This window comes from Sus scrofa, chromosome 6 (genome assembly GCF_000003025.6).
Source record: "Sus scrofa isolate TJ Tabasco breed Duroc chromosome 6, Sscrofa11.1, whole genome shotgun sequence".
Taxonomy (NCBI): domain Eukaryota; kingdom Metazoa; phylum Chordata; class Mammalia; order Artiodactyla; family Suidae; genus Sus; species Sus scrofa.
The window spans coordinates 70,025,762-70,048,668 of record NC_010448.4 but is presented as its reverse complement, the minus strand read 5'-3'; the positions used below and the strand labels follow the sequence as shown (position 1 = coordinate 70,048,668).

Here is a 22,907-nt window from a genome sequence, read left to right as displayed (position 1 = left end):
CAAGTAAACAGCTTGCCCTGAACAGGCGCGCGTCCTCTGCCGGAGCCCGGCTGAGGGCCGTGCTCTCTTCCATCAAGGGCGGTGGCGGGACACCCCGGATTCCCAGCCCCCCCGCAACCATAAAGGAGATGCAATATGATCAGAAAACAAGGAGAGTATAAATCAGCCCACATCGGAGACCACAACGCGAGAGCAGCCTGCCGCCTCGGCCTCCCCATAGGGGTCCGGTCCGCCCCGGGAACGCGACTGCCTCCCCCAGCCCCCACGCCCTGGACCCTGGATAGCCCCAGGCGGACAAAGCCCGGAGCCGGGTGGGGCGTGGGCGGGGGCACTGGGACCCCGCAGACGCCCGCACAGGTGGGCTCCGTACCGGGTGTCGGTGCCGGGGGCGGGGCCCGGTCTCCCTGGAGACGGTTGCCCAGGGGACGCGGCAGGAGGGCCCCGGAGCGACTGGAGGGCGCGAGCCTCCTGGCGGCGACGCGGAGCCCGCGGGGGCCTGAGGGCAGGCCCGCGGCTGGGAGCGGGTGAGCGGGGCATCAGCGGAGGGGCGCGGCCCTGGGCGGGGCCCGGACAACGGCCCGGCGCGGGCAGGGCCAGGGGGCGGGGCTTCCCCGGGGCTGGGGCGGAGCCAACCGCAGCGCGGGCACCGTCGGCAAATTCTCATAGCCCCATCCAGGCGAAGCTCTGGAGAACAGGCGACCACTCTGTGCTTCGCAGACGCCGCTGCAAATCCTCCGCGATCCCCGCTCCTCCTGGCTGGCCAGTGGGGTTTGCGACCGGAACCCGGAGACCCGGGCTACCTCGGGACGCCGGGCCACTTGCACACGCTGGCCCTGCACCCCCCCCGCCCCCGTGCTGCCTCGTAATCAGAGGACAAAAAATGCCATTTGCAAAGTGAGCGAGGGCTGGTCGGCTGCCAAAAGGCTTTCCGTTCCCGGGCTCCCAGGGAATCACCAGAAAGGGCGGGGCACTGGACCAGTGTCACTGGTCGGGAGCCGGGGTCGCCGGGGTAATTGGCCATCCTGGGCTCTGAGGTCAAATCCAGTGTGCGAGCTCTTCCTCTCCTTTTCAACGGAATTCCCCTTACATGCTGGATTTAGAAAATAAACTGGTTAACCCGGGACTTTCACCACACACCTCTTCATTACAATGAATTATGCTTGCTGGTAGAGCGTCTGTGCGGAAGCGCGGTAATCCTCCTGCACTTTGCACAGCCGCTCGTTTTTACCCAGGCAACCCACTGTACGGTGGGTACTGTTTTTCCCTCGGTTTGTAAATAAAGACGAAACTCGGAAAGCAAGGAACTTACACGTCCGCATCCAATCTCACAGCCTCTCAGCAGCAGAGCTTTGGAACCACTTTGGTTTGGTACCGGATCGTACACTCCTTCCCCTGCAATGTCCCAGGTCCCCTCGAATGTTCTCTCGGGTCCACAGACCAGGACTTCAACCTTTGCCACAGTGGAGTGCAAGAGGAGGAGGGGAGTGAGAGGTTTAGAGTGACCCCAGGGTGTCCCACCCGGGTGGAGCAGACCCGGGACGGAAGAAGCGGTGCGAGGAACAGCCCTCGCTGGGCCTCTCTGCCCCGCCCATCTCGGCCTCCATCGGGGGTTCCAGGTGAGGCGCCCAAGGCAGGGCCGCTCATCTGAGCCCAAAAGCGCCTCCCTTCGCCCCAGCGTCGCGGAAGACAGCAAGGAAAAAACTCGGCCAGAGGCCCCCCAGGAATCTTGAAGAAGCCCGGGATGCACGGACCAGGCGTCTGGGTCCTGGGAGGTCCCGCGAACCTCTGCGTCTTGGCCCCCAGGACGCTTGTCAGGGCCGGGAATCCGGGCGTCGCGGGGCATCTCGGAGAAGATAAAGGGGGTCCAGGATGGGAGGACCCCCTCCGTATCCCGTCCCCGGATGTCGCACACAGACACACTCACAAAGACAAGCACTCGCAGGCACGTACACACACACACCCGGCACGGTTATGTAAACTGATACACACAGTGACGCACTGTCACATACTTGCGCACTAGTGCTCTGACAGACTGAATACACACACACACACACACACACACACACACACACACTCCTGTATGTAAACACACCATGACACGGACGCTGAGACCACACACTCACACGCACTTGTACGGGTTCACACTGAACCTCATACCTCTACCCACAAAGCACAGGGCTGTGTCCTTCGAGCAGACACTCTAGAGAAGGCGGAGCCTGGGCCACTGGGTGGGGACCGCCTGCACCCTTCCCAGGGCTCCAACCTCTGGCTTCCTCCACCTCCATCTTCACTCCTAGGCCGGGATGGGGGTGGGGGTCATGGTGGGGTGGTTGCGGGGGCGGGGAGCAGTACAGCAGAAGCAGAAGACATTCGGCTGGTGGCTCAGACCCGGACTCAGCCTGGGGAAGGGGTGGGTACTGGTGGTGAGGGTAGGGGTGGCGATGGGGCCCACAAGACGGCCCTGGACAGGGTATCCCAGGATAACAAGGTCACAGCTGGACCTTGGGTGAGCAGAAGCTGGGAGGAGTTCTCTGACAGCCATCCTGACTGGGGAGGGGTGGTATCCCTAACAAGCCCAACCAGAAAAGGATAATGACCCCACAGGGTCAGGCCACCGAAGAGATTTTTCCAAGGGTCAGTCCATCGTCACAGGCTGGAGCACCTCTCCCCAGGAGCCCTGTCCTGCAGACTTCCTTTCTCTCCAGCTTGGGTCTGACTGAAAGTCAAACTCAAAGACAGGGTCCCCATCAGCAATGTTCAAACTGGGGTGTTATCTTTCTCTGGAACCAAGAGAAAAACCTGAGATTCTTTGAAATGGCAAAAGCCCCAAAGGCATCCTGTCTGTATCCACAGATATACCGGGGACTGCATGGATAAACTCCAGAAAGATATGTGACAGTATCAGTTGTTTGAGCGAGAATAAAGTGAATTAATATAGACACATGGAAGGTCTAGAACAGTGCCTGGTATGTAAAGTAAATGCTCAAAAGGGTTTGCTCTCACAGATGGCAAACAGACACAAAATGATGCGGTGCCTTGTTCAATGTCACATAACTAGTTAGTGGCAGAGAGGGAAGAAAAATCAAAGTCTCCTGACTTCCTCCTTTCAAGTTCAGGTATATTAAGTCCTTTCTGAAATACGAGTGAGGGTATAAATAAATTAATTTAACAGATAGATGAATTAGTTTCACCACCGTCAAAAAGAATAAATAGGGAAGTGAGATTCCCACTCTTTGACTAGCTACGGCCAAAAAGGAGAAAGTCCTCCAAGTTCCCGCTGTGTTGCAGTGGGTTAAGGATCTGCTGTTGCCACAGCTGGCACACATTGCTGCTGGGGCTCTGATTCCATCCCTGGCGTGGGAGCTTTCATATGTCACAGGTGTGGCCAACAAAGAAGGAGAAAAAGAAGAAGAAAGAGAGGGAGCACATTCCTCCTTCTACGTTCCTGAGCCTAAGAAATCACATGAGCCTCTGCTTCCGCCCCCCACCCCCACCCAGAGCCCTTGTTACACTCAACAGGCTTGTCAGAGGGACGTTTATTTGCTCCGTTAAACACTCCTTCTTCTCCCTCTCCTGACACTTCCAGGTAAGATCATGGTGAGAAAGGTCAGCTTCTCTCAGCTACCCACCGATATCCCAATTCCCCACCTTCCTGGAATTCTGCTTGGCTCTTCCTACTCACGCTTGACGTGACCAGGGGTCAGAATACGCCAACCCCAAACATGCCATTTGGACATACAATTATTTTGAATTAAAAGGAGGTGAGAAACAGCCAGGGGAAAAAGGACACTCTGAACCTGAACCCCTAAAAGCGGACACCCATCTCCCTTGTGAGAGGTACTCTCCCTGTACCCGGAGGTCAAAGGCATCCTTACTGCCTGAGACAGGGCATTTGGGGCCACGGAGGCTGTATAAACCATCCTTGCTAACATCTTCACTGTCTTACTACTCCCCTAGCCCCAACCCCTTTGTCTTGTCAAGCCTTCATCAGTTGCTTCTTTGTCTAAAAGGTAGAAAAGCTCCCTGCTCTGGTGACATCTTTGAGTCTCAAATCTTTGGGGGGTTGCATGCCTGTATGCATGTATTCAAATTTGTTTTTCTCCTGTTAATCTGTCTTTTTTTTTTTTTTTTTTTTTTGGCTGCACCTGCAGCATGCAGAAGTTCTGGGGCCAGGAATCAAACCCATGACAGGGCAGCAACCCAAGCCACGGCAGTGACAATGCTGGATCTTTAACCCTTTGAGCCACCAGGGAACTCCTAATATGTCTTTTTATATAAGGCGGGGGGGGGGGGGTCTCAGCCAAGAACTTAGAAGGGTAGAAGGAAAATTATTTTCCTTTCCCTGGAGCATTTTTAGGCATGGTCAGGTAAGAAAGTTGAGGAGGGACAAGACCTGAAGGCTATAGTCAGAAAAAAAAAAATAAGATGAGACTAACAACAACTCAAAAAAAACAAAAAAACAAAAAAGCAAAAAAAACAAAACCCAGTTAAATATCTGTCTTAAGTTCTGTTAGGAAAATCAGAAGGACCCTGGAAAGTAATCCTTCTCAAAGTGGGGAGACAATATCCACAGTTATTCACAGAATCCCCCCTCCTTTTTCTGGCTTGATCATTTTACTCTCAAGGCGCAAGGATACAGGAACCTAATTACAGAAGCTTCTGCCTCCCGCTCTCCTGCCATCTTTACATATTTTCATTAATCTCTGAGACACTCACTCCCTAGTCAACTCAAAAAGTGGCTCATCTGTAGTTAAAAGGGAAAGTTAATTAGAATCTGGAGCTTCTTTCTTTTGCCAATTCCCAAGCATAGACCAAAAAAGTCTGCCTTAACTGAGGCTTTTAGAGTTTGTGACCTGGAGGTGGGGATGGGGGCGTGGGGGATTTAAAAAAATAATTAAAAAACAGATTTAAAAAAGGATGCTCGTGTCTGCAAGCCTCATTCTTTCAAGTGTCAACCTCAGAAGCATCATGGTTGCAAAGAATCTCCCAGCAAAATGTAAGGAGCACCAGCCCTGGAGTTAGATCTGGATTTGGGTGAGTTTTCTCATTTCTCCACAGCTGTTTCCTCCTCTGTAAAAAGAACAGACAAGAGTTTCTGCTGTGCCACAGCGGAGGCAAATCTGACTAGTGACCATGAGGTTTCGGGTTCAATCCCTGGCCTCACTCAGTGGGTTGAGGATCCAGTGTTGCCATGAGCTGTGATGTAGGTTGCAGATGTGGCTCGGAACCTTTTGTTGCTGTGGCTGTGGTATAGGCCGGCGGCTACAGCTCCAATTTAACCCCTAGCCTGGGAACTTCCATGTGCCTCGGTGTGGCCCTAAAAAGCAAAAAAAAAAAAAAAAAGAAGAAGAAGAAGAGAAGATCCAGCCAACACATACAGCTCCAGCTTGGCTAGTGGCGCTAAGGGTCACAGGTAGGGGCTTTGCATCTCGAGTGGAGGTGAGGCACCTGGTTATACCCTGCATCCACCACGGTTTCCTGGGAGTCTTAGGTCTCCAATTCCAGCATGTGATCCTTGTGGGCGAACAGCACGTCTTAGACTTTTTTATACACTTTAGAGGAGAAAAACTATTCCTCTGTGTGGAAAAGGTCAATTGTGAGTTTTCGTTCCGAAAAAAAAAAAATGAGAGGAAGGGGATACATTGAGTGCCTGGAACAACAGGGGTTGTGTGAGTCCCACGTCAAGGCTTACGCAAGATACCCTGGGGGCTCGAAGAACCCATCCTCTAGAATGTCCTCGTGAAACCTCTAGATGTGTCGGGAAAAGCCATTGAGGGTAAGAAAATTCAAAACTGGGAACTTTTTTAAAGTTGAGCCCCAACTTGAAGAAGGTAAAAAGAATGAATCAGGCAACATTAATCGTATTTACAGAGCTGCAGCTTAAAGATCATTTTGTTAAGACGGGGGCAAGGGGCTTGCCTGAGTCAATCAGACCCACAGCAGTCAGTGCCTGAGAGATACCGAAATGGACAGCAGCAGAGGGAACGGCAGCTCACATTTTCTGGCCGGTCCAACATGGCTGTCCTCATGCTAAAGGCTTTTATGTTTATCATGAAGATTTAAAACATGGCAGCCAACTTGCACAGGGAATGTCTCCTCCCCTTAAATCTAGGTGGGCTTGTGACTTCCTTGACCAAGAGAGTAGAGCGGGAGTGATGATAAGGGACTTGAGAGTTGAGGTCATAAAAGGTCATACAGCTTCCATCTGGCTTTGGAACTTGGAGCTCTGAGCATCAGGAGCTCTGAGATCAGAAAGCATCTGTGACTACTCAGAACCGCCATGCTGGGAGGAAGCCCAAGCCAGAAACACAAGCCACTGCAGGCACTCGGGTTGACAGTCCCATCTGAGCCCAGCCTTTGAGTCTTCCTGCCCAGGCAAGCAGACAAATGAAGAAACCTCCAGGCGATTCCAACCCCCCCACCCTGATGGTCAAGTAAGCAGCTCGATGGGGGCCCCCATCCCCGGAGCAGAGAACACGCTAAGGGCTCAGAGAGGCTAGCCAATGCCTCGGGAGCCATGGTGTGGGTACTCAATGCCAGCGCCCCCACGCAGTGAAAAGGGGTCTGTGGGCTAATCTTACAGGGTCTCCAGCCACCTGGAGCCCAACATGTGGGGCCTGGACACGGCCCTGACGTCCCCTCCCCAACAGAGCATTCCACCTGCCCATGACCTACCGCTCTCCTGGACTCGATTTCCCACCTGTCCGAGCCAAGGCCCTTCACGGAGAAGGGGGGCCACAAAAGCCACAGGCTGCCACTGCCCAATGGATCAGCGGCCTCTGCGAATGAGCCGATCTTACAGTCCCCCTGGAGCAGTGAATTCAGGGCAAAGAAACGGACTTCAATGGCCCAGAGTACACTTGCACATTGTATGAAAGAGGCAGCCAAGAGCGGAAATAGAAACAGCTTCAAAGCAGACTTGGAACCTGTGGTCGGACAAGGGTGTCTCATGTGGGCCTTGGGGGCTCGGACTCATCCATCCTTCTCCAGCCTTTTGAGCTTGGTTTCGGGAGTCGGAACCTCCCAATGCGGAGAAGCCGGAGGTTGGACCCAAAGAGCTCTCGGTGCACCCTCCCAGAGCTTAGGATGAACCTGGGAGCACCCAAGAGCCCAAAGAAAGTATATGCTAAAATGCGGGAGCCTTTTTCTGGGGGGAAGGTCTGTTACTTTTCAGCGGATTTTCAAAAGGATTGAAAATCTGAAAATGGTGAGAAAGCATTGAGTGGTAGAATCTAGGGCAGGTGGACGGTCTTGCTTTTCCCTTTGGCAGATCTGTATTTTGCACAAATTTCATAGCTAGTGTCTATTGATTCTATACAATTGAGTACATATAGTATGTAGACATACACTCATAAAACATATAGCACATGTATTAAAAACACGTGCATGCCTGGAGTTTCCCAGTGGGTTCGAGATCTGGCGAGATCTGGCATTGTCACTGCTGTGATGTGGGTTCAGTCCCTGGCCCGGGAACTTTTGCATGCCATGTGCACAGCCAAAACAAAACAGAACATGTGCGTGCAAAATCTAGGAAAATCACAACCGACGAGGCCTGGAAGATGTGGGCTACCCTCATCTCGAGACCCCCAAATAATATCTTTTAAAACTGCAAACTCTACTTCCTCTCTTCTGTCCTGACCACCCCCCAAATCACTTACACACACACACACACACACACACACACACGCACACACGCACACGCACATGCACAATGGAGATGCGTCCCCCTCACAAAGCTCTGAGCTCCTTGGCAGTCTACTCCATTCTCCTGGGTACCCCCTGCTCAGGCTTAGCCCCCAGGCTCCTTCCCCACCTGGCCAGGGGCTTTCACGGCCACCTTCTCTCCTGTGGTCCAGAAAGCCCAGCCGGGCAGATAACCTATAACCCTGGGGGACAAGGCCATCATTAAGTCTGTCTCTCCTTGGCAGGTGTCCCATGCCTCCTCCTTCCACGCCAGGTCTCCAGGCTGCCTCTGCTCTGGGAGCCTCCAGGATAAGTTTAGAACCACCGCCTCTTCTTCCGCTAGGAGGCCCGCCTTTGGGGCTACGGCAAGAGCCACCGTGACCAAGCACCTGCCATGAACTTGCACCTTTTAGGTGTCTCATGTCCATGTTCACATGTAATCATCCCAACAAGCCCCTAAGGCAGGCCCCCTGCTTCACAGAGGAGGAGAGCGAGGCTCAAGGAGGTTACAGCTGCACAGCCAGCGATGGCAGAGGCAGAGGGGAACCCAGGTTGACTCCCAAGACTGCTTTTACCACTGTACACACTGCCTCTCCTGGGTCAGTGCAAAGGAACCAGGTCTGGGCCACTGGCCAAGAAGACACTTGAGTCCTGTTGCCCTGACGGTGTCACCCATTAGCTTGAGGACATTTAGGTGGACTTCCCGCAAAAGGTTCAAGAGTTGGGCAAGAAGGCAATTGAGAATTCACAGAGCCCAGGCCCTGCTTCCCCTGGACAGAGGGGGAGAATGGGCACCGCCTGGGCAGCCTGGGGCTGGACTGGGTACCAGTAGCTGCACCTTCCTGGCACTTCTCTCTGTAGAGGAAAGGAATCCAGGAAGCCAATTCCACCAGAGACAAAGGACTAGCAAAAACAGAAAGGCTGCCCAGACCCCCGTTAAGTCCTGGAGACAGAGGAGACAGGTGAGAATGGGGTAGGGAAGCCCCCCCTGCATAGCCAAGGGATTCCCAGAGGCCTCGCCCCTCCTCCCACCTGGGATCCAGATCCTCTGCCCCAACTCCATGCTTCCTCCTGGGAAACAAGTGGCCACGTTTAGAGACATCACAGGACAGGGATCAGGGATGGACTCTGACACTTCCTAGCTGGTAATTCCCAGGTAAATTACTAAACCTTTCTGTGCCTCAGTTCCCCCTTTTGGAAAATAGAGATCACACTAGTGCTTAAAAGAATAAATCAGTGTCAGTGCTCAAAAGAATGAATTACTATTCTCTTTTATTTATTTATTTTTTTTGTCTTTTTAGGGCCGCACCCGAGGCATATGAAGATTCTCCAGGCTAGGGGTCTAATCAGAGCTGTAGCTGCTGACCTACACCACAGCCACAGCCACGCCAGATCCGAGCCGCATCTGCGACCTTCACCACCACTCATGGCAACGCCAGATCCTTAACCCACTGAGTGAGACCAGGAACCTCATGGCTACTAGTCAGATTCATTTCCACTGTGCCACTAACTCCTAAATTAGTATTTTCAAAGTGCCCAGAACATTGCCTGGCACAGAGTGGGTGCTACAAAAGTGTTCGTTGTTGTTATTATTAGACAAAGACACAGCAAGCTAGATTAACGAAGTTGGAGATTCTTTTTCATTTTTCTTTTTAGGGCCACACCTGCGGCATATGGAAGTTCCCAGGTCAGGGGTCGAATCAGAGCCACAGCTGCTGGTCTACACCACAGCCACAGCAATGCTGGATCTGAGCTGCATCTGCGACCTACACTGCAGCTTGAAGCAATGTTGGATCTTTAACCCACTGAGTGAGGCCAGGGATTGAACCTGCAACCTCACGGACCCTAGTTGGGTTCTCAACCAGCTGAGCCACAATGGGAATTCCAAAGGTGGCAGTTCTGAGCTGGCCAGCAGCAAAGCTCCTGCAAATGCTGCTGATTGGATCTGCATAAAAAGAAACCGTGCGGAAAAAGCCTCCCTTCTAGGGCTTGTCATGCTCATCCTCAGAGCGAGAGGCTGGCAGCGTCTAGACAGGAGCTCTCAGTCACCCCGCCTCCTGCCCAGGCTCCGTGATTTCCACGTCTTTCCTCACCCCTGGTCCAGCAGAGTTGGGGGAACCGTGCTCTCCATCTCCTCTTCCACACATCCTGACCCACGACCTTAGATCGCCAGCCACTTGGGGTGCCGGGGTGCCAGGCTGCCAGGTCCAAGCAAGAGTTGGCTGTGCCTGTGCCCGCAGACGCCCAGTGCAGCTGTCACCTTTCTAATTACACAATGTGGTAAGTGGATGAAATACAGGTGTGAAAAGAAAAGCGTTGCTTCCGTGAAAACAGAGCCAAATGCTTTAGAAACAGCAAAGACAAGTCACTAAAACAAAGTTTCCGCTAAATGAGACTGGGCAAAACAACCCCTAAAAGAGAAGAATTGGGGTTCCTTGGTGACCTCGTAGTTAAGAATCTGGAGTTCAGTCTCTGGCCTGGGAACTTAGCATCCTGCAGGTGCAGCCAGAAAGGGGGAGGAGGGAATAATAAAAATCTATGAGGACTATACACCTTATATAAGAATGATGAACAAGAGAGGTCCCATCATGGCACAGTGGTTAACGAATCCGACTAGGAACCATGAGGTAGCGGGTTCAATCCCTGGCCTTGCTCAGTGGGTTGAGGATCTGGCGTTGCCGTGAACTGTGGTGTAGGTCGCAAATGCGGCTCGGATCCCGCGTTGCTGTGGCTGTGGTGTAGGCTGGCAGCTACAGCTCCTATTAGACCCCTAGCCTGGGAACCTCCATATGCCGCGGGAGTGGCCCTACAAAAGGCAAAAAGACAAAAAAAAAAAAAAAAAAAAGAATGATGAACAAGTCTTACTGTACAACATGGGGAACTCTAGCCAATCTCTTGGGCTAGAACATTATGGAAGATAATATGAGAAAAAGAATGTATATATATATGGATGACTGGGCCACTTTGCTGTACAGCAAGAACTGGCACATTGTAAATCAACTATGATTTTTAAAAATAATTTTAAAAAGAATGATGAACAGATCAAACAAAACCTCTTGGCCTTATATGAATACACCAATGTTTTACACTATGTTCTAAGTTAAAATGTTTAGTTGGTTTTTTTTTTTTTTTTTTTTGCTTTTTAGGGCCATTCCCATGGCATATGGCATTTCCCAGGCTAGAGGGTCCAGTCAAAGCTGCAGCTGCCAGCCTACACCACAGCTCGTGGCAATGCCAGATCCTTAACCCACAGAGTGAGACCAGGGATCAAACCCATATCCTCATGGACACTAGTCCAGTTCATAACCTGCTAAGCCACATGGGAACTCCAAGGTGTAGCATTTTAATAATTATCCACCTAAGCCAAAGTTTCAGTTACCCAACCAACAAATCACATAGGATAAAAGGGCTTCTAGGAAGCCAGGCATTTCTTGTCACAATTATGTCTAATCTAATCATGATTTTGCCTTAATCCATGTTTTTTGAACTGTAGTTGGAGACACTGGGCTGGGAGAAGCGGAAGCCACAGAAAAAAACATAAACATCTTCCCAGGGCATCCATCTGACTCAAAAGTAAAGGAGAAATATTCCTCATAACAAAATAAACATGGATTATCATGGAATAGGATGTAAAATTAATGCTAGCCTTAAAAACAAAACTTGAAGCTTCAAAGCAGGGTCACGGTTGGGGTGGGCTGCTGCAGGCTAGGGCTGTCAGCCCAGCTTCTGTCCGGAGCAGCGGGTGGGAATGCTGGAGAAGCATGGCCCGTGGGGGTCAAGGTCACCGCCAGCTGCCCAGACATCTTCCAAGCACTTTCCCACAAACCTGCAGCACAAGGGCTCCAGGGACAGCGGCCTCCAGAGCAGACTCCATGCTCAGGAGCCCCTGACTCACTGCAGCAACTTGCAGGCAGGAGGACGTGCAAGCCAGCGTCCACTGCCACAGCCAAGGTCATAGGGGCTGCTCCTGCCACCACCTAGGGGAAGGAAGGAAATAGCCTGGAAAAGCCCTCACCCTCCACCATGTTGAGCCCCATCTTCCAAGCTCCTTTAGACTTTGAAGAGTTCGAAAAAAGCTGAAAAGACAAAACCTTTGGCTTTAACACATCTGAGAGGAACAGGCTGATAACCAGGGACAAAGTAAGTCCAACTTTTATCTGTAAAAATGGGGTACTTATGGACACACACCCTGTGCTTTCTGGAAGGATCATTCATGGGAAGTCAAGTAAGATGGTGGAGAAATCAACCCCCTCACACAAGCAACCTCAACGACTTATGACCAAAGTACCTGTCCCTGAAAATCCACTCTCCCCTGGACTTCCTGTCGTGGCTCAGTGGAAACAAATCCGACTAGCATCCACGAGGACACAGGTACGATCCCTGGCCTCGCTCAGTGGGTTAAGGATCTGGTGTGGCCGTGAGCTGTGGTGTAGGTTGCAGAGGTGCGGCTCGGATCCTGAGCCACTGTGGCTGTGGTGTAGGCCAGTGGCTATAGCTCCTATTTGATCCCTAGCCTGGAAGCATCCATATGCCGTGGATGCAGCCCTACAAAGACAGACAGTAAGGAAGGAAGAAACTCCACTCTCTCCTACAGCTACAGCATGGGCTGCAAAGATTGATCCATCCAATGGCAAAAACAGCAACTTTTTGAGCACCCATGACCAACTACAGGTCTTTCCCCATTTCCAATCCTCAGGACGATCCAGTAAAAAGAGGCAGTAACATCTCAATCTTCAGAGACAAAACCCGGAGGCTCAGGATGTGAAAGAACTTGCAAGGCACCTGTGTGTTAAGGGTCAAAGCCGAGATCTGAACTTCTGTCCAGCTGCAAAGCTCTTGCTTTGGGGGTTGGTTTGGTTGTGTTTTTTGTTTGTTTGTTTGTTTTTCGGCCACACCTACCGCATGCAAAAGTTCCCCGGCCAGGGAACCCATGCCACAGCTGTGACAACACCAGTTCCTTAACCTGCTGAGCCACCAGGGAACTCCTTTGTTGTTGTTGTTGAAGCTCCTGCTTTTGATGCTAACATTGGGCTCCCTTTCTGCTCATTCTCCATACCCTGCCTTTGCACCACGTGTCCTGCTGGAAATAGGAAGCCACGCACATCTTAAGAGGCCGCCACATATTAAATGTGCTGCTGCACTGAAATTAAAAATAGGCCACACTTCATCACTGGTTTCCAAATGACAGCAGATGGCCTGTATTATTCAAATATTCGTTACACCACTCAATAGGGGAAAAAAAAATCATGACATGGTGAGGTGAGTTGGCTCCTAGACCCAGGAGCCATCAGACACAGGAGCTGTGGTTTGGCTCATCTCTTCATTGGCTGTGAACACGAGAAATGTTTTTTTAATGGAATTTTTCGAGAGGGTCAGGTGAGAGGGGAAAGTTGGGGGGTTTTGGTGTTTTTTCCCCTAGAAGAAATTTCTCATGAAGCTGTTTATTAGAGACCAAGACCCTGGTTTTATTAACTTCCTCCTCAGACAGAGGTCAGCAGCAAAGAGGAAAATGCATGCCTCAAACAATCGGTGTGCTGGACTTACACCCTCCCCTGAAGCCACCTGAGGCCCACTTGAGAGGCAGGAGGAGGCCCCGTTAAGGGGCTGCAAAAGCAGCCTTCGTGGGCAGCAACCCCAGCTGGTGCCAAAGCCCCTGGGGTCCCGCCCCCTGAAAGTTTCTTTCCCCAACTGCATGAAGGAGCATCCGGATGGCCACAGCAGAACCGTCACCAAGACATATTCTGGACTCAACCATTGGTAAGCCTTTACCCCCATTTCCATGCTTCGGAGACTACGGGACCACAGGCAGCGCATCATGGCCTCGCTTCACCTCTCAGAAAGGGAAGCATCACCCAGCACCCATTCTTGTATTTGCTCCAGGGAGGCTCACACCCAAATCCAGGCCCACTGCTGGAAAAAAGGTCCATTTCGACAGAGGAGGGCTGTCGGCTCCCTCCAGGTCCATTAGGTTTTTTCTCTTTTTTTTTGCCACCCCACGGTGTATGGAGCTCCTGGGCCAGGGATCAGATGCAAGCCACAGGTAGGGCCTACGCTATAGCTGCGGTAACGCCAGATCCCTTAACCCACTGTGCCCAGTCTGGGATCAAGCCTGCGACCTAGCACTGCAGAGACGCCGCCAATCCCATTGCACCACAACGGGAACTCCCAGGATTGTCCAGCTTTAGGATAGAAAAATGGATTCCAAACTAAAAAGCTTTTGCACAGCAAAGGAAACCAAAAATAAAACAAAAAGACAACTTTCAGAATGAGAGAAAATAGTTTCAAATGATGCAACCGACAAGGGCTTAATCTCTAGAATATATAAGCAATTTATACAACACAACAGCAAAAAAGCCAACAACGCAATGGAAAAATGGGCAAAAGACCTGAATAGACATTTCTCCAAGGAAGATATACAGATGGCCAGCAAACACATGAAAAAATGCTCAACATCGTTGATTATAAGAGAAATGCAAATCAAAACTACCACAAGATACCACCTCACACCAGTCAGAATGGCCATCATTAATAAATCCACAAATAGCAAGTGCTGGAGGGGCTGTGGAGAAAAGGGAACCCTCCTGCACTGTTGGTGGGAGTGTAAGCTAGTACAACCACTATGGAGAACAGTTTGGAGACACCTTAGAAATCTATACATAGAACTTCCACATGACCCCGCAATCCCACTCTTGGGCATATATCCGGACAAAACTCTACTTAAAAGAGACACATGCACCCGCACGTTCACTGCAGCACTATTCACAATAGCCAGGACATGGAAACAACCCAAATGTCCATCCACAGATGATTGGATTCGGAAGATGTGGTATATATACACAATGGAATACTACTCAGCCATAAAAAAGAATGACATAATGCCATTTGTAGCAACATGGATGGAACTAGAGAATCTCATCCTGAGTGAAATGAGCCAGAAAGACAAAGACAAATACCATATGATATCACTTATAACTGGAATCTAATATCCAGCACAAATGAACATCTCCTCAGAAAAGAAAATCACGGACTTGGAGAAAAGACTTGTGGCTGCCTGATGGGAGGGGGAGGGAGTGGGAGGGATCGGGAGTTTGGGCTTATCAGACACAACTTAGAATAGATTTACAAGAAAAAATAAATAAATAAACTTAAAAAAAAAAAAAAAAAAGGAGTTCCCGTCGTGGCGCAGTGGTTAACGAATCCGACTAGGAACCATGAGGTTGCGGGTTCGGTCCCTGCCCTTGCTCAGTGGGTTAAGGATCCGGCGTTGCCGTGAGCTGTGGTGTAGGTTTCAGACACGGCTCGGATCCCATGTTGCTGTGGCTCTGGTGTAGGCCAGTGGCTACAGCTCCGATTCGACCCCTAGCCTGGGAACCTCCATATGCCGTGGGAGCGGCCCAAAGAAATAGCAAAAAGACAAAAAAATAAAAATAAAAATAAAATAAATAAATAAACTTAAAAAAAAAAAAAAAGAATAGATTTACAAGAAGATCCTGCTGAGTAGCATTGAGAACTTTGTCTAGATACTCATGTTGCAACACAACAAAGGGTGGGGGGAAAAATGTAATTGTAATGTATACATGTAAGGATAACTTGATCCCCTTGCTCTACAGTGGGAAAATAAAATTTTAAAAAAAATGGATTCCTGTGCTTCACCCAAATCCCTTTGGCTTAAGTGTAAACCATTCCTCTCGTAGAAAGAAGACGAATCTTGAGGCTGAACGGAGACTTGCTAATTTAATATAATGACCAATATTTACTGAGGAGCAACTATGTGGGAGGTGATGTTCATTGCCTCGTTTATCTCATTTAATCCTGAAGACAACTCTAGGAATAGGTTCTATTAGTTTCATTTTACAGAAGAGGAAACCCAGGATCAGAGATGGCACGTAATCTACCCAAGGTCACACAGCAGGGACCTGGGGAAGCTATGGTTTGAATCAGAATCCGTCTAACTCCAGAGTTCAAGGGTTTCACTGCTCATGACACTGCAGCAAAGCTCAGCCTCTACATAGAGCTAGCCACCAAAAAGAAAGCTATTTAGCCTCATGAGCAATTAAAAAACAACAACACGTTTAAGCTGACCAGCTTTCAGGCCTCTTAGTAAAACATTTTTTCCAATATTATTCAAGGCTAGCAGGAGTGTCATGAAGCTATCATAGGATGAACTGGTCCAATCTGTCTTGCAAAACTACTTAGCTTCAAGAGCCATAAAATGGGAGTTCCCTTCATGGCTCAGCGGTTAACAAACCCGACCAGGATCCATGAGGATACGAGTTCGATCCCTGGCCTCGTTCAGTGGGTTAAGGATCCGGCGTGGCCGTGAGCTGTGGTGTAGGTCGCAGACTCGGCTCGGATCCCGCATTGCTGTGGCTGTGGTGTAGGCCGGCAGCTGTAGCTCCAGTTCCACCCCGAGCTTGGGAAATTCCATATGCCGAGGGTGCAGCCGTAAAAACCCAAATCAAAACAAACAAACAAACAAAAAAAGAGCCATAAAAATGGTCAGTGTATTTGATGCAATAATTTGTAAATATGGGGTAAGTCTAGAAATGTCTATTACAGTATTTCAAAAGAAGAGTGTGTGTGTGTGTGTGTGTGTATAAGCAACATAAATGTCCCCCAATAGAGGACGCTGGAGAAAATGATGTCCCTGCTGTAGGACACTTATACGGCCACTAAAAAGGGTAGCTAGGTTATGAAACAATGTGGAAAATGCTGACATGCTAATGTTAAGTGAAAAAAGAAAGTTACAACAGCACATCCTTCACAAAAAAAGAAGAAAGAAAAAAAAAGTGCAAAATGTGGTCCCATCCATACAGTGGAATATTATTCAGCCCTAAAAAAGAAGGGGATTCAGGCACACGATGCAACGTGGGTGAATCTAGAGGATTCAGGGAAATAAGTCAGTCACAGAAGGACCAATACTGTGTGACCCCACTTATATAAGGTGACAAGGGTAGTCAAATTCAGAGACGAAGTTGAAAGGTGGGTTCCAGGGGCTGAGGGGAGAGGGGAATGGGGAGTTAGTGTTTAATGGGCAGAGTTTCAATTCTGATCTGGAGTTGCTGTGGCTGTGGCGTAGGCTGGCAGCTGTAGCTCTGATTGGACCCCTAGCCTGGGAACCTCCATATGCCGTGGGTGTGGCCCTAAAAAGACAAAAGACCAAAAACAAAAAAAGACCCGGGGTGATATTGCTGTTCCAAGGTGATAACTGGGGATTCTGAGGCTTGCGATGGTTGGCAATTTGCCAGAGTTCACCCAGCAGATCAAAGGTGGGTGCGAGAAACAGCTAGTCTGGCTGCCTCCAAAGCCGAGACTTCTTCCTTGTGGCGCCCTCCCCCCCATCGCCACCTCCACACCCTTCCCCACCCCACCCTTGCATAAAGGACTTTTTTGTGCTGCTTTTTTTTTTAGGGCCACACCCGCAGCATCTGGAAATTCCCAGGCTAGGGATTGAGTCGAGCTGCAGCTGCCGGCCTACACCACAACCACAGCAACACCAGATCTGAGCCACATCCAGGACCTATACCGCAGCTCGTGGCAACGCGGGATCCTTAACCCACTGAGCGAGGCCAGGGATGAAACCCACATCCTCATGGATACAGTGCCGGGTTCTGACACTGAGCCACAGCAGGAACTCCCACAAAGGACTTTAAAAGTTTCAATATCAGAGTTATGATCTTGCTTCCCTATTGATAAGAAAGTCTTTCTCCCAGATTTCACAACCAAAACAAAGAAAGGCAAGGTCCGGCTACGCCCCAACCCAGGGGGGGGAGGCAGGAGGGGGGCCCTTGTCCTTCCAGAGAGCCTGCACCTCCTCCAAGCTTCAGTGATGGGGGCTGTGCCCAGGGGGAGCCCCTCAAATCCCTTCCAGCACCAGCAGCCCTGCCCCATGGAGGTGGCCCCTCTGAAGGATGTAGGGACACGGCAGCAAAACAGAGCCCAGGGGGCTGCTCAGCAGAGGAAACTCCAAAACGGGAGGGGCTGTGAGGCCCCAGACAGAAGAGAGGCTCCCTGGCTGGGAGGGGGCCCTGAGCAGAAAAGGGACTGTCCTGGAAGACCAGACAGGAGGAAGGGGGCCCGGAGCAGTTCTCTGCAGGTGAAGACCTGGGTTTCAGGCCCTTCGAACACCCAGGAGTTTTCTTTTCTGTCACTGGGACCGTGGGGAGGGGGGAACTGCTGGCAGCAGAGCCCCTATGAAGGCGGCTGCCATGGAGGTGTGTCTGTGTGTAACCGAATCTCTCTTCTGAACAGCAGACGCGATCACAACAGCAAATCAATGCAACTTTAAAAAAAGGAAAGAAAAGAGAAAATAAGGTGGCTGCCAGTTCACAAAACTGGGGAAAAGGAAGCAAGAGGGAAGAGAGGGGCTGAAGAAGTCGGGACCTCAGGGGACTCTGAAATCTTTGCTTAATGTCACCTACGGGGAGATGCAGGACCCAGAAGCAGGGCGTGCTCTGTTCCCTGCAAAGATAACGATGCTCCGAGCTCAAAGCTCCCCCAGAAAATACCAGAAGAAGCACACTCCTGTCCATCTTCAGTGGGCTGAACTGTGGCCCCTCAAAGACACTATCTGTCTTCACTCCCCAGAACCTGTGAATTATTTGGAAAAATAATTATATGGGAAAAGGGTCTTTGCAGATGTCATTAAGGATCTGGAGATGAATCCATCCTGGATTACCCAGGCGGGCCCCAGATCCAATGACAAGGGTCCCTCTAAGGGACAGGAGAGAAGGCACGGCACAGAGAAGCCGTGTGAAGATGCAGGCGGAGATTGGAGTGAGGAGGTCCAGAGCCTCTAGAAGCTGGAAGGGCCCTGGAGGGAGGAAGGCCCTGTGCTCACTTTGAACTTCTGGGCCCCAGAACTGCGAAAGAGTACACTTCTGCCGTTTGAAGCCACAGAAACGGTGGCAATTCGTTACAACAGCCGGAGGAAACAAATACAGCATCCCTCTAGGACGGAAAAGCCACCTCAGGCAGCACACGCCCCTCCCCCGGGTCCCCTTCACCCTGGCATTTCTCAAAGTGGAAAAGCAATTTCCCCACGGTGAGCGAAACAGAAGCGAACTGAAATACCACTTTAGAGCAGCCACACCCATCACTCAGATCACTCTCTCTCTCGGCTCAGAAAGTAGGCGGCCTTGGAAAAAGCACCCATGGGAGAAGCCCAGAGAACCCTTCTCTGAGCCGGTGAGCTCACCACAGCCAGGGCAGGACCAGAGGGCTCTTGCACACACTGAGCCGGTGCAGCTGGAAGGAAAACTTTCAGGGCGCCAACCTCAGGCCCCAGGGAGGCGCTGGCCCCCAGGGAGGGGAGAGGGGGCTGTATTTTGGTACAACCCAAAGACAGTCGGTCTGTAAGGAAAGACTGAGGACGGAGGTTCCCGGGTTTAAAAAAAAAAAAAAAAAAATGTTGTTTTTTCCATCTTGAAACTGGCAGCTTTTCTGATATGATTGCAGGGGATTTCCATCACCCAAGCTAAAGAAAAGTCAGTTTTTGCATTAACTGCAAGGAGAGAGGAGTTTTGCAAGCTTTGTCATTTGTGAAACGCTGGCATTGGCACATGAGGGCGCTTCCCTCCCTCCCAAACCGGTCGGGCTCCTGCCATCCTCCTCTGGCTGGAGGTTAACTGCCACATACATCTGACCCTGATGCTGGCCAGCGGGGCGCCAGCCCTCCTGAGATCCCCCTACAGCCTAGGTCCCTCTGGACCTGCTCCTGCAACAGCTTTGCTGGGAAATGCGTTTGTCCCCCGAAGAGTGGCTGAAAGAGCTTCTCTAAGGCTCCGCAGTAAGGAAACATTTGGTGGGGCCCCACCATCAGACCCACAGAAACAGCTGGAGGGCAGGAAGCAGAACTGCGCCTCTAAACAAAAATGGTTCTGAAAAATAAGCCAGCCAAAGGGGAATTGCTTCAGAAGTTGCACATTCACTTCTCACTTTAACTGTGCAATTGAAGAAAAGCAAGGTGAAGCAGGAACTGACCTCTCACACGCCCCCCCACTCATACCCCCACTATCGCCCTCCACCCAACAGTGCTGCCGGGCACACAAGCTCCCTGCGTCTGAGGCTGGTCTCTCTTTATGGATTGTCTGTGCCCTGTAAGCCCCCTCCCAGGGGGGGCTGGTACCCTCCCGGCCTGCCTGCCTTGTTCTTAGCACAGCCCCTTGGCCCCCGTGGGATCCCGGTAACCACTTGCTAAACGTGATAAAGAGAAAAGATAGGAGTAGCATGCTTTACGCACCCTTCCTGGGCACGGATTCAGGCTGCAGAAATGCAGCTTGTCCTGCTGGAAGGGGACATCAGCATGGCCAGGAGTGCCTCTGGGGCAGTTTCCCTAATTCCAGAAACATCTATATTCGCAGAGGGGCCAGCATCGTTTCTAAACGTGAGTGGGGCTCAGAAGGAGGTAAGCTTGGCTTTCTGGGCAACTGCCAACTAGGTTTTAAGAGCACCCTCCATCCCCACCCCCCCTTGCATCCTAGAGTGACTTCTGTTACTCCGGGGAATGTGTGACAGCACCAAAAGAGACTCACCCTCAGCACGTCCTGGGCAGCGCTCTCATGAGCCAGGATGGGCACGGGAAGGCTAAGGGGTGGGCAATTTCTGCTCTAGAGAGAGCAGAAGAGAAAGCTCTACTCCTGTCTCCTTGTGCTGGGGGGCAGGTTTCTACGGGCAGCAGAATCTTCACCCCCCTTAACTCATCAGTCAGACCTGGGGGTTAATGGTACTAGGGTAGTATCAAGATGGGTACCTCAGATGCTGTGGCTCTGAAACGACATCCCAAGTGGCCCATCCCCACCCCAAGAGAACTCTTAGGAAATAGTCTCCTTCATTTGCAAGCAACAGCACCGCCCCATGAGGAAACGCCTTGGCATCTGAAGGAACCAGGACACTGGATCAGCTCATTGTAAACTCAGTGGGTCGGCAAGTCTCTTTTCTGAGCCTCAGTTTCCTCCAGTGAAAATGGAGACCACTCAGCTGCTACGGTTAACTCAAAACTCCTAGGTAAAAAAGATCGATTCTTTGGAGGGAAAAAGTCCCCTATGGTACTACCTTCACTAGACAAGAACACTGAGGCACTCCAGCGGGGGCGCTGCCTTTCTGCAAGTAGGCAGTGGGACTAGTCCTCGGTTTCAAAGTCTCTTTGGAGCAATGAACCTTTCCCTAGGAGACTCCTAAGAGAGGAACCCGCTCCCTGCCCCAAGGCACAGCCCCTCACACACACATGACTAGGCAGGACACTTCTGAGAGCAGCGTCCAATGGGGTTTCTGCAGGAGACCAAGGGAAGAAACCCCACTTAATAATCCCGTGGGGCTCGAGACTTGCAGGTCCCTCCTTCCAGGGTCACCTCAACGAAGAGAAAGCTGCCCAATCCACCGACGGCTCCACACCTCTCCATCCGCAAACTGAGCGGATCCCAAGGATGCTGCGCGAGGACCTGGTACGTGGGCTGCCAGCACCTGCTGCCCCAGGGCGCCCCCCCATCCGACCCCGGAAATCCCATCCCCACTCGCTTCCCCTCCAGGAGCAGCTTTCATCAGCGCTTTCCTGGCTCTCCATCTCCTCACTAAGGCACAAGATCGATGGCTAGGCAGTGCCCCCTCCCTGGTCCCCAAGAAAGGTCTCCCTGTCTCCCTCTCCTCGATCTCCAAGAAGGAGGTGCAGAGGACGAAGCCTAAATAAAAACAGGAAACGCAACTTAAAAAAAAAAAAAAAAGAGGAAGGCTCATTCAGGCTGAATTACGGGTAGGAGTATTAAAAAGAAGAAAGAAAGAAAAAAAAAAAAAAAGAGTCCGGAAATGCAAAGCTGGAGGCGGTTTTGCCGCCGTAACCCCGGCTCAGCCGCAGATCCGGGGGCTGATTGCCTCGCGGCGGCAGTAAACACGCGGTGAGCGGCGCCCGCGGTCGGAGCCCCGCCGGGGCGGGCCGGAGAGGGACGGGCCGCAGGTTCACAAGCCCGGTCACGTCCACCCCGGCCTCTCTCCAGCCCGGGACCCGGCTCGCCAGGGCTGCGGCGGGCGCTCGGGGCCAGGGCGCCGAGGCGGTGTGCGCGCCCCTCTCCTCGCGGGTCGACCCGGCAGCCCTGCCGTTGGGAGCGCATCCTGTTCCCCGCGGCGCAGCAGGGAAGCCCCCTGGTCCGGCTCGCCAGCTCCCGGGGCAGGCGCACGGGGCTGAGCCGCGGCCAGGCTCCCCGCACCTCGGCGGGTGCACGCGAGGCCGCACCGCAGCTGGAAGCGCAGCGAGTACCCGGGAGCTCCCCGTACCGCTCCGCGGGGCAAGCAGTCTAGGCGCAGGGGAATAGTGCGCGCCTCTCTCGGCGGCAACCTCGGCTCGGGTCCGGGGGGCTCGGCTCGGGTCCGGGGGGCCCACCCCGGGAGACGCCCCTTGCCGAGCTCGCTGGAAGCGGCAGGCGCACCGGCCCGGGGCGCACCGGCTGTACGCGCCAGGAGATGTCCGCGGTTCCCGAGGTCCCCCGAAGCCCCTGGCCCCGGCCCTCGCCCCTACTTCCCAGTCACAACCAGAGGCGAGCGCTTACCGGTCCCGGCGAGGCTGGCAGTGGCTGGGGCGGCTCGGCCCGGCGCCCGCTGGCAGCGACGGCGCTGGGCGCGACTGAGCCTCGAGAGAAAGAGGCGGGGCGCGGCGGGGGCGCCCCGCCTGCTGACAGTCCGCACACTCCACTTCCCACTTTGTTTCCTTTTTACTTGCAACAGGAAAAACAACAGGTCCTCCCGCCGCTTCTTCTGCCCCTGCGCCCTCCCCCCGCCCTCCCAGGTCTCCGCCCGCCTGGAGGGGCGTCAGCCCAGCTGCCTCTGGAAGCTGCACCTTGTCCTTCTTCCAAACAAGCTTATGTGTTTATAAAGAAAACAACCGAATGAAGGTCCTAAGAGCCCGTAAAAAGCTCCACGCCTTCCACATTCACACACCAAAGGATTTTAACAATGGCCAGAGAAAAGCTGGAGGCTTCTAAGAGCGTCCCCAGGCCAAGTTCAGGGACCTGGGCCCCAGGGAAAGCCGGTGGCCTCCAGGCTTTGGGGAGTCAAAAGCATGGGGACTAGGGGGTCGGGCAATCCCCAAGACCCTTCTAGGATGTGACCGGGGTGAGCCAGTCAATAGCTTAGTCAATGACTTAAGGACCCTCTCCAACCCAGCCTGGCAGGTAAATCACCTATTTTGGTCCCTTGGACAGATGGGAACACTGAGGCTTGAAGCGGGACTCTTTCTA

General features: G+C 52.1%; 1 protein-coding gene across 6 annotated transcripts in view; it reads right to left on the bottom strand.

Moving 5' to 3' along the window:
- Window positions 1-22,415, bottom strand: part of PIK3CD (phosphatidylinositol-4,5-bisphosphate 3-kinase catalytic subunit delta) — a 60,697-nt gene extending 38,282 nt beyond the window's left edge. For 2 of the 6 annotated variants that reach the window (XM_013998954.2, XM_021095292.1), the window contains exon 1: window positions 22,221-22,364. The gene's annotated coding sequence lies outside the window, so the exon portion shown is untranslated. Of the gene's footprint in view, window positions 1-370; window positions 568-1,309; window positions 1,451-22,220 lie in introns of those variants that run through there. The other 4 variants (XM_021095291.1, XM_005664978.3, XM_005664977.3 and 1 more) reach the window with 4 other exon arrangements.